The sequence below is a fragment of the Carassius gibelio genome, chromosome B4 (assembly GCF_023724105.1).
Source record: "Carassius gibelio isolate Cgi1373 ecotype wild population from Czech Republic chromosome B4, carGib1.2-hapl.c, whole genome shotgun sequence".
Lineage (NCBI taxonomy): Eukaryota > Metazoa > Chordata > Actinopteri > Cypriniformes > Cyprinidae > Carassius > Carassius gibelio.
In genome coordinates this window covers 6,932,379-6,947,084 of record NC_068399.1, presented here as the reverse complement: position 1 = coordinate 6,947,084, position 14,706 = coordinate 6,932,379, and the positions used below count along the sequence as shown (strand labels likewise).

The 14,706-nt window shown below is 37.7% G+C and overlaps 1 protein-coding gene across 1 annotated transcript in view; it reads left to right on the top strand.

Moving 5' to 3' along the window:
- The first annotated feature begins 10,190 nt into the window (after positions 1-10,190).
- The window catches only part of LOC127955913 (NACHT, LRR and PYD domains-containing protein 12), a 389,353-nt gene continuing 384,837 nt past the window's right edge, over positions 10,191-14,706 (top strand). The window contains exon 1 of the mRNA XM_052553544.1: positions 10,191-11,018. The gene's annotated coding sequence lies outside the window, so the exon portion shown is untranslated. The remainder of the gene's footprint in view (positions 11,019-14,706) is intronic.

Here is a 14,706-nt window from a genome sequence, read left to right as displayed (position 1 = left end):
ACCACCAGATCAAAATAAAAGTCCTGTTCTTCTTTCTTTTTTTAACGGCAGTAGGCATTCATGTTATTGGTGCATTACCGCCCCCTTCTGTTCCGGAGTGTGGATCATAGGGGTTGAGAGGGACAAGTGAGAAGAAAAAACATTTTCCAATACTAAACAAAAAACCTATTAAATAATTAAATATTTCATTTTTAGCCCAGTAGCTGTCCCTTATTTTATTTTTCCTTTATCACATATATTTTATAAAGCCCAGTTTCCCTAACAGTAGAACTAAACTAACAGTTCTCTTACCTTTTTAAAGTAAGTTTCTGCACCCCTACCTCTTTCAGATTATTTTCCATTTATCTCTCTCTCTGCCACTGGTATCTCCTACAATATAGAAAATATCTTGTTTTAAGACTGCAAGATGGCTGTTTCAGGAGGAAAGAGTTGGCGGAGCAGAGAGATCGAGAGGGCATATATAGCGTAATTAAATCACATATACATAATGGTGCAGTTCCATGTACAGCTTTATAGGTTAAAATAAGGTAAAATCAATATGGGCATGGACTGGAAGCCAATGAAGGTTCCTAAGCACCCCAGAGATATGCTGTCGAAAAGGAGTATGTGTAAGAACCCATTTTGATTGTAGAGCTCTCTTAAATTCTTTCTAGTAAAATTGCAATTTCAGAGCACTTTAATTTAATTGTTACTAGTAAAAAAACACATTGGAGATATGTATAATTGAAGAGCTCTTTAATTGAATCAGACAGCTCTGCAATTGCTTTTTTACTAGTAACAATTTAATTAAAGAGCTCTCTTATTGGAATTCTTACTAGTAAAAATTAAATTAAAGAGCTTTTTAATTTAATTGTAACTAGTAAGAATGCAATTGCAGAGCTCTCTAATTAAATTTTAATAGTAAGAACTGAATTAGAGAGCTCTTTAATAATATTTCTTACTACTAAAAACTAAATTAGAGATCTCTTTAATTCAATGGATACTAGTAAGAACTGAATTAGAGAGCCGAGAGCAGCCTCACCTCGACCTTCTGATGTGTGCCGCTGACTCTGATAGTGGTTAAAAATAAAATATAATTAGTTTTGGGTAAATCTAACAGGTAATATTTAGACTGTATTCAATTTATCTAGATGTTAAAATTAAAATAAAAAAGGCAAATTGATTTAATATTTCTTTCATTGTAATCAATCAATCAATCACCTTTATTTATATAGTGCTTTAAACAAAATACATTGCGTCAAAGCACTGAACAACATTCATTTGGAAAACAGTGTCTCAATAATGCAAAATGATAGTTAAAGGCAGTTCATCATTGAATTCAGTGATGTCATCTCTGTTCAGTTGAAAATAGTGTCTGTTTTTATTTGCAATCAAGTCAATGATATCGCTGTAGATGAAGTGACCCCAACTAAGCAAGCCAGAGGCGACAGCGGCAAGGAACCGAAACTCCATCGATGACAGAATGGAGAAAAAAACCTTGGGAGAAACCAGGCTCAGTTGGGGGGTCAGTTCTCCTCTGACCAGACGAAAACCAGTAGTTCAATTCCAGGCTGCAGCAAAGTCAGATTGTGCAGAAGAATCATCTGTTTCCTGTGGTCTTGTCCTGGTGCTCCTCTGAGACAAGGTCTTTACAGGGGATCTGTATCTGGGCTCTAGTTGTCCTGGTCTCCGCTGTCTTTCAGGGCAGTAGAGGTCCTTTCTAGGTGCTGATTCACCATCTGGTCTGGATATGTACTGGATCCGGGTGACTGCAGTGACCCTCTGATCTGGACACAGACTGGATCTCGTGGCCACGGTGACCTCGGAACAAGAGAGAAACAGACAAATATTAGCGTAGATGCCATTCTTCTAATGATGTAGAAAGTACGGTGTTATGTGAAGTGTTTCCGGTTCCGGTTTACCTAATTAATGCAGCCTAAAAATCCTTTAACGGATTTGGATATTAAAAGCATATTAGTATGTTATGTGTATGCCAGGTTAAAGAGATGGGTCTTTAATCTAGATTTAAACTGCAAGAGTGTGTCTGCCTCCCGAACAATGTTAGGTAGGTTATTCCAGAGTTTAGGCGCCAAATAGGAAAAGGATCTGCCGCCCGCAGTTGATTTTGATATTCTAGGTATTATCAAATTGCCTGAGTTATGAGAACGTAGCGGACGTAGAGGAGTATAATGTAAAAGGAGCTCATTCAAATACTGAGGTGCTAAACCATTCAGGGCTTTATAAGTAATAAGCAATATTTTAAAATCTATACGATGTTTGATAGGGAGCCAGTGCAGTGTGGACAGGACCGGGCTAATATGGTCATACTTCCTGGTTCTAGTAAGAACTCTTGCTGCTGCATTTTGGACTAGCTGTAGTTTGTTTACCAAGCGTGCAGAACAACCACCCAATAAAGCATTACAATAGTCTAACCTTGAAGTCATAAATGCATGGATTAACATTTCTGCATTTGACATTGAGAGCATAGGCCGTAATTTAGATATATTTTTGAGATGGAAAAATGCAGTTTTACAAATGCTAGAAACGTGGCTTTCTAAGGAAAGATTGCGATCAAGTAGCACACCTAGGTTCCTAACTGATGACGAAGAATTGACAGAGCAACCATCAAGTCTTAGTGTTCTAGGTTATTACAAGCAGAGTTTTTAGGCCCTATGATTAACACCTCTGTTTTTTCTGAATTTAGCAGTAAGAAATTACTCGTCATCCAATTTTTTATATCGACTATGCATTCCATTAGTTTTTCAAACTGGTGTGTTTCACCGGGCTGCGAGGAAATATAGAGCTGCGTATCATCAGCATAACAGTGAAAGCTAACACCATGTTTCCTGATGATATCTCCCAAGGGTAACATATAAAGCGTGAAGAGTAGCGGCCCTAGTACTGAGCCTTGAGGTACTCCATACTGCACTTGTGATCGATATGATACATCTTCATTCACTGCTACGAACTGATGGCGGTCATATAAGTACGATTTAAACCATGCTAATGCACTTCCACTGATGCCAACAAAGTGTTCAAGTCTATGCAAAAGAATGTTGTGGTCAATTGTGTCAAACGCAGCACTAAGATCCAATAAAACCAATAGAGAGATACACCCACGATCAGATGATAAGAGCAGATCATTTGTAACTCTAAGGAGAGCAGTCTCAGTACTATGATACGGTCTAAATCCTGACTGGAAATCCTCACATATACCATTATTCTCTAAGAAGGAATATAATTGTGAGGATACCACCTTTTCTAGTATCTTGGACAGAAAAGGGAGATTCGAGATTGGTCTATAATTAACAAGTTCTCTGGGGTCAAGTTGTGGCTTTTTTATGAGAGGCTTAATAACAGCCAGTTTGAAGGTTTTGGGGACATATCCTAATGACAATGAGGAATTAATAATAGTCAGAAGAGGACCTATGACTTCTGGAAGCACCTCTTTTAGGAGCTTAGATGGTATAGGGTCTAACATACATGTTGTTGGTTTAGATGATTTAACAAATTTATAAAATTCTTCCTCTCCTATAGTAGAGAATGAGTGGAACTGTTCCTCAGGGGGTCTATAGTGCACTGTCTGATGTGATACTGTAGCTGACGGCTGAATGGTTGCAATTTTATCTCTAATAGTATCGATTTTAGAAGTAAAGTAATTCATAAAGTCATTACTGTTGTGGTGTTGGGAAATGTCAACACTTGTTGAGGCTTTATTTTTCGTTAATTTAGCCACTGTATTGAATAAATACCTGGGGTTATGTTTGTTTTCTTCTAAAAGAGAAGAAAAGTAATCAGATCTAGCAGTTTTTAATGCTTTTCTATAGGATATGCTACTTTCCCACCAAGCAATACGAAATACCTCTAGTTTTGTTTTCCTCCAGCTGCGCTCCATTTTTCGGGCTGCTCTCTTTAGGGTGCGAGTATGCTCATTATACCATGGTGTCAAACTGTTTTCCTTAACCTTCCTTAAGCGTAAAGGAGCAACTGTATTTAAAGTGCTAGAAAATAGAGAGTCCATAGTTTCTGTTACATCATCAAGTTGTTCTGAGGTTTTGGATATGCTAAGGAATTCGGATACATCAGGAAGATAACTTAAAAAGCAGTCTTTTGTGGTAGAAGTGATGGTTCTTCGATACTTGTAACAAGAAGTAGAATTTACAATTTTGGCTATATGAAGTTTGCACAGAACTAAATAATGATCTGAGATATCATCACTTGGCTGAATAATTTCAACACTATCAACATCAATTCCATGTGACAGTATTAAATCTAGAGTATGATTTCGACAATGAGTAGGTCCTGAAACATGTTGTCTAACACCAATAGAGTTCAGAATGTCTATAAATGCTGATCCCAATGCATCTTTTACATTATCGACATGGATATTAAAATCACCAACTATTAAAACTTTATCTGCAGCCAGAACTAACTCGGATGTAAAATCACCAAACTCTTTAATAAAGTCTGTATGGTGCCCTGGTGGCCTGTATACAGTAGCCAGTACAAACATAACAGGGGATTTATCTTTAACATTGGTTTCTCTGGATAATGTTATATGAAGCACCATTACTTCAAACGAGTTATACTTGAAGCCTGCCCTCTGAGAAATCCTGAAAACGTTGTTATAAATTGAAGCAACTCCTCCCCCTTTGCCTTTTAGACGCGGCTCGTGTTTATAACAATAATCTTGGGGGGTGGACTCATTTAAAATAATGTAATCATCAGGTTTTAGCCAAGTTTCTGTCAAACAGAGCACATCTATATTATGATCAGTTATCATATTATTTACAAAAAGTGTTTTCGTAGAAATGGATCTGATATTCAATAAGCCAATCTTTATCATTCGTTTATCCATATTGCATTTGTTTTTTATTTGTTGAACCTCAATTAAATTGTTAACCTTAACTTGGTTTGGACATTTTTTGTATTTTCTAGTTCGGGGAACAGACACAGTCTCTATAGTGTGATATCTAGGTGAAAGAGTCTCTATGTGCTGAGAATTAACTGACCTCTGTGACGGGAGGCAGCTAGCAGACGGTCGGTTTAGCCAGTCTGTCTGCTTCCTGACCTGGGCCCCAGTTAGTCAAGTATAAACACTAAGACTATGTGCCATATTTCTAGACAGAAGAGCAGCACCACCCCAGGAGGGATGAAGACCATCTCTTTTAAACAGGTCAGGTCTGCCCCAAAAGCTCGTCCAATTGTCTATGAAACCTATGTTATTCTGTTTCTGTATTCTGTAATGACTGTATATATACACATATCCCTGAACTAAGTACATTTCCGCTGCAATTATTATTTTAAAATGAAAAAGAAAGGAGGCAGTGGTATTTGATATCATATTTAGTTTTATTATATATATACAGTGAGGAAAATTGCAGTTGCCAAGGCGACCTGACTGATGTTATCTAGTACGCTGCTGTTTGCAGAATTACCGGATTTTCTTCATCACGGACATCACACTCCTGAGTCGAATGCACAAAGTCTGAACTACGGAGGATGCACGTCCAAAACTTGTGTACTTTGACTAATTTTCCCAGTACTTTAGACCGTGGTGGAAACACCGAAAGCCGCAGGTCTGGGGGGAAAATAGAGAGCTCACTATTCAGTGCCATCTCATTATGTTAAAGGGTTAATTCATCCAAAAATGAAAATTATGTAATTAATAACTCACCCTTATGCTGTTCCAAACACGTAAGGCCTTCTTTTATCTTTGGAACACAGTTTAAGATATTTTAGATTTAGTCCGAGAGCTCTCAGTGCCTCCATTGAAGTTGTGTGTACGGTATGCTGTCCATGTCCAGAAAGGTAAGAAAAACATCAAAAGTAGTCCATGTGACATCAGAGGATCCGTTGGAATTTTTTGAAGCATCGAAAATACATTTTGGTCCAAAAATTGTCACAACCAGGGCTAGAACCCAGAATGTGTTGCAGATAGCCCAATGCTCTAGCCACTACACCACAGAGCAGTGTAGACCCAAATTGCAGAGAACCACACAAGGCAGGATTGGAGAAAAACAAACTGTCTTTACTTAGTGTCTTTCTTGAATAAACATGAAAGTTAAATTCTGAAGCATGGCTGAAGAAGGTACAGATCCACAAGGCAAAAAGGTCCAAAAAACAAAGTAAAGCCTACAAATAAGCAGGTCAAAGTTCTGAGTAAAAAGTCTCTCAAAGAAATCCAAAACATAGGGCCAAATGATCTGCCTGAACAAAAGAACTTCAAGACTGAGCAAAGATACAAATAAATGTAGGCCTTATATATGCCCACACACAAACACTAACAGGTGATATCATTGAGCTAATCATTAACAGGAAATCAGGAGGAAGTTGTGGAAGGTCTTGTGCTCAAGGTTTCCCTCTGCTGGACAGACCGTAGTGTGACAAAAATGGCAAAAACGACGACTTTATTCAGCATTGTCTTCTCTTCCGTGTCTGTGTGAGAGAGAGTTCAAAACAAAGCAGTCTGTATATCTGGTTCGCGAATGAATCATTCAGTTCACCAAATCGAACTGAATCGTTTTAAACGGTTCGCATCACTAATACGCATTAATCCACAAATGACTTAAGATGTTCACTTTTTTTAATGTGGCTGACACTCCCTCTGAGTTCAAACAAACCAATATCCCGGAGTAATGCATGCACTCAAACAAGACGGTAGGCGGAGATTATTATGCAAAGTGTTCCTAGTGACGTACATAGAGATGGGCAAAAGTTTTGAAATCTATAACGACTCGTTTCAGCGATTCAGAGTCGACTCCTTACTTTAGAAGCCAATAACTTTATAAATCGTGTACTTTTTGGTTTAATTACTTTGCACATTGTTTACACTGATGGACAGCTACATCATACACTGTAATACAGGTAATTTTTGATTTCCCATCTGTGTGGCTCTTTAACAATGATTTTAACTAAGGTCAAAGACAATTCTAGTGACATCATACAAATTTTAGCTGCAAGAAAGAGTGCCTGAAAAATGTTGCTTGATTTGGCTTAATTTTATACAATTGTTCCCACTAGGTACCAACAATACTGTGCCTCCGTTGCATCACATTTGACACCAGCTGCTTCAGGTCAGAGTGCTACTACATAATTTTTCCATGATGGACCACAATGGATCTATGACATCAAACATCCACATCAAAAGGCAATGAGTGATGCCCTTGTGAAAGATCTTACCATTAGCTGTTGCTTGCCCCTCTCCATGGTTGACAATGAGGACTTCAGGCACTTCCTTCATGTCCTGGACCCTCAGTATAGGCCTATAGCAAGATCCACGATCTCGTCTGTGAAGATTCCAGGAATGGTAAAAGTTCAAAAGGAACGGATAAAATGCCAGTTGGCTGAAGCATCGAGTGTTGCTGTTACTACAGATATTTGGAGTTATCACAAGATGCGATCATTCCTTGGAGTGACAGCACACACACTGACTGAGGTAAACCATGTACTGCCTTCATTCATATCTTCTTACCTGTGAAAGAGTCCATGGCAAACACACCGGAGAAAAGATTGCAATGATGTTTGAATGCTGTGCTGAAGAGTATCTAATTAAGAATAAGATCAACTTTGTGTAAGTGTCAGTGGTGAGTGGTTTCATCTGATACTTGGAAGGGAAAATGGCTCTCACCATGGGACGAGGAGGGTGGACGGGGCATAGGGAGATGTTATGCCCCGGAGATCCACAGTATAATCAGAGATCCTGGGCCAGCCGTCTTTGCCGTTCAGCAGTCGAGAGTCGAGTGGAATCTGCTTGCATGGGTTCGTGGGTTGGTTCTGGGGAGCTGACGGTCTCTGGATGGCAGAGGGGTGAGTTGACATGTGACTGGCCCTGGTGCTCTTCGAGGCACGACAAAGCGTTTTCAAATAGTCAGTATTTAGTCAAAACAGTATTTAGCTGTTAATTTCAAAAACAGTAACACACCGTATTTTTACAGTATGATAATGGCAACCACAGCTGCCAGTAGTTAACTGTTTTTTTACAGTATTATTTTTTACAATGACACCCCAATAATTTCAATTCTAAATGCTATTATAACCCTGCACATTATTTTTGTCATGGATTACAAAAAAGGAGTAAAGCCAAGTTAGGATTTTTTTTTATTATTCTGATACAACACAAGATAAATTCTGCTCAATTATTGTAAACTAAAACAGGCAAATAAAAAATACTAGTCAAGTAATATTCAGTCCATACAAATAAGCACTCATCAATATGCAAAAATGGCTTAAGAAAAAGCAAACAAATACAAAATATATAGAATTGACTTACCTCTATATAAAATACAAATCTAGTGCCAAATGAGGCTTTAGCAAACATTAGCCCAAAAACAGTTGCATTGAAACAAAGTAATTATTTAAAATAAATAATAATTAAAAAAAAAAAAAACTCTTAAGTCAGGCTTTTTAATATCTAAACAACACTGTATAAACAAAATATAACACCAGACGACCATGTTTCTGAAAACAAACTGCATGAGTGGGGAGTGTCAGCTACATTTTAAATGAAGTTCCACTCAAAGTCCATAAGTCTTTTTAAAAGATTTGATACTTTGGTACTGACGGTTATGGTCTTCTTCTGCACGGTTTTCCCAGATTTTTTTGACATCACCTTTCCCCTTGCAGCCTTGGTCCCCTTTTCTGGATTAATTCCAACAAAACGCCGGAAAAATAAGAGGATAATATCTTCAGTGAACAATGATTTAAAAGGAATAGTTTACTCCAAACAATAATTTATCCCATAATTTACTCACCCTCAAACCATAAGTGTGTATGGTTTTCTTCTTCCAGCCATAATGCATACCATCCTTGCCAGATTTGTAAAGTTTCTGAAGCTCCAATAAACGCATCAATAAAGCATAAAAGTATTTGATATGTATCCAGTGGGGTTAATAAATGTCTAATAAGGAAACCCATGCCTTTTTTTAAGAAAGACATCTGTATTTTATAAATTTATAAAATATAATCACTGGCATCTGGCATGACCGTATGCGTGTTCATGATTGAGTTGAGTTCTGGCGGAACGGTGACCTCTGACCTGACACATGACGTATGGCGAAGACGTAGCAAAAGCTTAGGTTTGATTTGACGAAGGCGTCACATCTACATCCATTATCGGTGCGCAAAAAGCAGAAACTTTAATACCGGCGCAATAGCGAGAGATTTTACGGTAGTTCACATTGACTAAAACACACAAGAAAAAGCGTTTTGGAGAAATACTTTTTCGTCAATCACAGACATTCGCATTCGGACGGGATTAGATTTATCTGAGGACCGCCGAGTTTGACGAAAAACAGTAGGTCATTTGCTCTGGAATTTTTACAGAGGTCGTGTGAGAGAAAGACAGACATTGCAGATTCGGACAGGATTAAAATCTCAAAGTACATCTGTGAAACAGAAATTTCTCTAACGTCCCCCTATGAAACTAGTCCCGTCCGAATAGGGCTTAAGACGTTTTGAAAGAAAAGGACTTTGATATAAGATTTCATATGTCGGGTCAGAGGTCATGGTCATGGATGCTGTTTTTGGAGCTTCAAAACTCGGGATCTGTTCAATGTCATTGCAAAGCTGGGAAGCCAGTATATTATTTTCTCTTTATAACTCAGACTGTGTTCGGCTCAAAGAACAAAGTAATATACATGTAGGATGGCTTGAGGATTCCATTGTCACCATACTAATACGAACATGTTAATTAGAAATAAATAAAATAAGTCCAAACTTGTTACCTTTGAAGGAATTCTAGTGTGGATGCTGCTTCCTCTTGGTACTGCAAATTAAAAATGTAATACTAAGAGAACAATGCAGCAAGTCCAGAGAGAAAAGTTGGCTGCACACCCTCGCAGATTATTCGACCTTCGAGGCTGATCATCCATCGTTTCATCCATTGGCCCGGATTATCACCTGGACCATAAAGGAATGGATAAATTAATGTTTATTCTATGATCTCTGGAGAGTTTGGTGTAAAAATGTACACAATGTCATGTCTTACAAGATAACAAAACCTACAATACAGTATTGTTCAAAATAATAGCAGTACAATGTGACTAACCAGAATAATCAAGGTTTTTAGTATATTTTTTATTGCTACGTGGCAAACAAGTTACCAGTAGGTTCAGTAGATTGTCAGAAAACAAAGAAGACCCAGCATTCATGATATGCACGCTCTTAAGGCTGTGCAATTGGGCAATTAGTTGAAAGGGGTGTGTTCAAAAAAATAGCAGTGTCTACCTTTGACTGTACAAACTCAAAACTATTTTGTACAAACATTTTTTTTTCTGGGATTTAGCAATCCTGTGAATCACTAAACTAATATTTAGTTGTATGACCACAGTTTTTTAAAACTGCTTGACATCTGTGTGGCATGGAGTCAACCAACTTGTGGCACCTCTCAGCTGTTATTCCACTCCATGATTCTTTAACAACATTCCACAATTCATTCACATTTCTTGGTTTTGCTTCAGAAACAGCATTTTTGATATCACCCCACAAGTTCTCAATTGGATTAAGGTCTGGAGATTGGGCTGGCCACTCCATAACATTAATTTTGTTGGTTTGGAACCAAGACTTTGCCCGTTTACTAGTGTGTTTTGGGTCATTGTCTTGTTGAAACAACCATTTCAAGGGCATGTCCTCTTCAGCATAGGGCAACATGACCTCTTCAAGTATTTTAACATATGCAAACTGATCCATGATCCCTGGTATGCGATAAATAGGCCCAACACCCTAGTAGGAGAAACATGCCCATATCATGATGCTTGCACCTCCATGCTTCACTGTCTTCACTGTGTACTGTGGCTTGAATTCAGAGTTTGGGGGTCGTCTCACAAACTGCCTGTGGCCCTTGGACCCAAAAAGAACAATTTTACTCTCATCACTCCACAAAATGTTCCTCCATTTCTCTTTAGGCCAGTTGATGTGTTCTTTGGCAAATTGTAACCTCTTCTGCACATGCCTTTTTTTTAACAGAGGGACTTTGCGGGGGATTCTTGAAAATAGATTAGCTTCACACAGACGTCTTCTAACTGTCACAGTACTTACAGGTAACTCCAGACTGTCTTTGATCATCCTGGAGGTGATCATTGGCTGAGCCTTTGCCATTCTGGTTATTCTTCTATCCATTTTGATGGTTGTCTTCCGTTTTCTTCCACGTCTCTCTGGTTTTGCTCTCCATTTTAAGGCATTGGAGATCATTTTAGCTGAACAGCCTATCATTTTTTGCACCTCTTTATAGGTTTTCCCCTCTCTAATCAACTTTTTAATCAAAGTACGCTGTTCTTCTGAACAATGTCTTGAACGACCCATTTTCCTCAGCTTTCAAATGCATGTTCAACAAGTGTTGGGTTCATCCTTAAATAGGGGCCACCTGATTCACACCTGTTTCTTCACAAAATTGATGACCTCAGTGATTGAATGCCACACTGCTATTTTTTTGAACACACCCCTTTCAACTAATTAAACTAATTGCCCAATTGCACAGCCTTAAGAGCGTGCATATCATGAATGCTGGGTCTCATTTGTTTTCTGAGAATCTACTGAACCTACTGGTAACTTGTTTGCCACGTAGCAATAAAAAAATATACGAAAAACCTTGATTATTCTGGTTAGTCACATTGTACTGCTATTATTTTGAACAATACTGTATCTATAAAAATAAAAAAAGGAAAAGGAAAGGTTGTTTTAGTCTGTTTTTAACTTAAAGGAGAACTCCGGTGCAAGATGAACCTCGGGTGTAGTAACACATTGGTACCAAGTCGAATGTTCTCTGGGATTTGTTTTCATTAAAATCAAATGTAAAGAGTTTTATCTCTAAAACTGATTAGCTTATAACGCTATATATGAGGGAATATCCTAAGTAAAAAGAAATAGCTAGTTAATACCACTAAAAATGCTCAAAATAGCCCCACACTAACACAGTAGCATAATAATAACATAAAATGTCTCAATACTTCGGTTTGTATGTAGGGACCCTCATTATGCTAACGTGTTAGTGTAGGGGCTATTTTGAGCATAAAATCTCCTCCCCCTTCACATCTGCTCCAACTGCTAACCATGGCAGAAAATTCAAACACACATAATCTGAGTATTAAGCGTGAATGTGGGTTATTTTTTGACAGTGCCTATAATTTCGATGTAAAATTTGTACTTTTCAGCCCAGGTTTAATTATTTTTATTATGTTTCTTGATTTTACTGGCTTATTGTTTTTAATTGTTTAATTAATGCTTCTTATTTTGATAAATGGGGAATAGAGAATGGTTTTAATTTAGGCCTGTAGTTAATTCTTTTTAATGTGTTGAGTATTTGTAGTTTATGCCTGCAGGGGTTAATATGCAACACGTTAACATTTTGAACTGCTTCACCGTAGTGTAAAATTCTTTCTTACAGGGACTGATGAGGAGACCGAAAACTTAATTAAATTGCGAATGGAGCTTGATTCTGACTTCACTGGGAAGAGGGACAGTGCCATAAAAGCCTGGATGTGAATTATTTTCCAGTATGTGTAGAAAAATATGCTTCGTCTTCACTTTGTTTGATACACTAAGTAGACAGCCTAAAGGTCAGAGTTCCGTTTCTCCCAAGACGGTAGGCGGAGATTATTATGCAAATTGTCCCTAGTGACGTACATAGAGATGGGCAAAAGATTTGAAATCTATAACGACTCGTTTCAGCGATTCAGAGTCGACTCCTTACTTTAGAAGCCAATAACTTTATATATCGTGTACTTTTTGGTTTAATTACTTTGCACATTGTTTACACTGATGGACAGCTACATCATACACTGTAATACAGGTAATTTTTGATTTCTCATCTGTGTGGCTCTTTAAATGTGAAGCGCTGTATAATTTTGTTCACATGAATTATGCCTAATTAGCCTAAAACAAGAAACCTGCACGATTTAGCTAAATCTTTGAAACTCTAAAGAATGGACGGATTAATAAACCGTCCTCATGATTAAACTGAAGTTCTCTCATTATAATCAACAAATTGGACATGATGTAAAAAAAGAGCTTAATTAACTGACAACATAAGTGATTTTAAAGGGAGCCTTCTTTACTTGCTTTTAGTGCTGGGCGAAAGCATATGGGCTAAAAAAAATCTGATTTATGATTTAAATCTATTTTAAAATCAATATTCAAATGACAAATAAATTTTTCAAAACAAGTTTTAATATAGTTATAAAATTATAACTGAGACAAAATGATTAAAAAACTGTAATGTTATTACCTTAATGCTGGAAAGAACTTTATTTTATTTTATTTTATTATTATTTTTTATTATATTTTATTTTTATTTATCTTTTGTTAATATTGGCCCATCAGCTGTGCAAATTTTGTTTGTGAGGAAAATAACAGTACATTTTTGTCAGTTATTTTATCTAAACAGATCGATTAATTTCTTCAAGATTTCAAAATCAAATAGCCTATTGATAATGTGGTAGCACTGTAAGATTTCATTTGTTTGAATGCATTATTGCTAAAGCGACTGCGTGTGAATGTGCTTTATCTGTTTAAATCATGCTTTAACCTGAAAATAATCAGTAAAAGAAACAGACAAACTCATATAGCCTTTAACATCCCGCTCGACTATTGCAGTCATTATAACCTGATCAAGCCATAGCTAAAAATGTTTAACATTAATTATTGCTGAATATGCAGTTATATTATGGGCTGTTGGCATGTATTGTACTTGTGATGGAGGCTCCAGTCAGAATTACACCGCTCCGCTCATCCTTTGCTCGGCGGCGTGTCTCTGTCAGTTGAGCCACTCTGAACTACGGGAGAACTGAGTGGTGCGTCGGTGGATGTTAAAGGTCCCCTTCTTCGTGATCCCATCTTTTAAACTTTAGTTAGTGTGTAATGTTGTTGTTAGAGTATAAATAATATCTGTAAAATTCTAAATCACAAAGTTCAATGCCAAGCGAGATATTTTATTTAACAGAATTCGCATACAACGAACGACCCGTTTTGACCACATCCCTCTAGTTCCTGCAGTAATGACGTCACTAAAACCGTTTTTTTGACTAACCTCCGCCCACATGAATACACAAAAAGGGGGCGTGGCCTTGTTGCGCTCCGACGGAGAAGAAGGAAGAGCTGGTTTGTGTTTGCCATGTCGCTGAAACGCTGTTATTTTCATCTCGGAGTCCAATCATCTTTGTTTGGGCTTCCCAGGGACGCTGTACTTGGAGATCAATGGTTACAAATTATGTTTAACTCGGTTCCCGAAAATTATAATCCACATGTAAAACTATGTGCAGCACATTTTGCTGAGGACAGCTTGCTGAGGACAACTTTCTCAATCTCAATCAGTTTAATGCCGGATTTGCAAAAAGATTATTCTTGAAAGATGGAGCAGTTCCCTCTTTGTCTGGAGAAGGTGTTGTTTATGGACCACAACCGGTAAGTGTATTTTATTATTTAAGTTCCTGCATTTAACAGTTACTGTAACTTATTACACAAAGGGCAACGCTGTTTAGCTTTGTTAACTAAATGTTAGGGCTGTGCCAAAAAACGAATGTGATTTTCATGCGCATCTCGTCAGTAAAAACGCTCCTGTGATTATAACTACATCTCCAGCACATGCTCCTGCCCTCTTGCTTCTCAAAACTACTCCAAAATGAGTCTAATCGCCAGTTACCAGGAGGGCAGCCTGCTCTCAGCTGCTGTCGAATCACAACACAGGAACCGCTGGCACAATCAGAACCCGTTACGTATTTCTGAAGGAGGGAC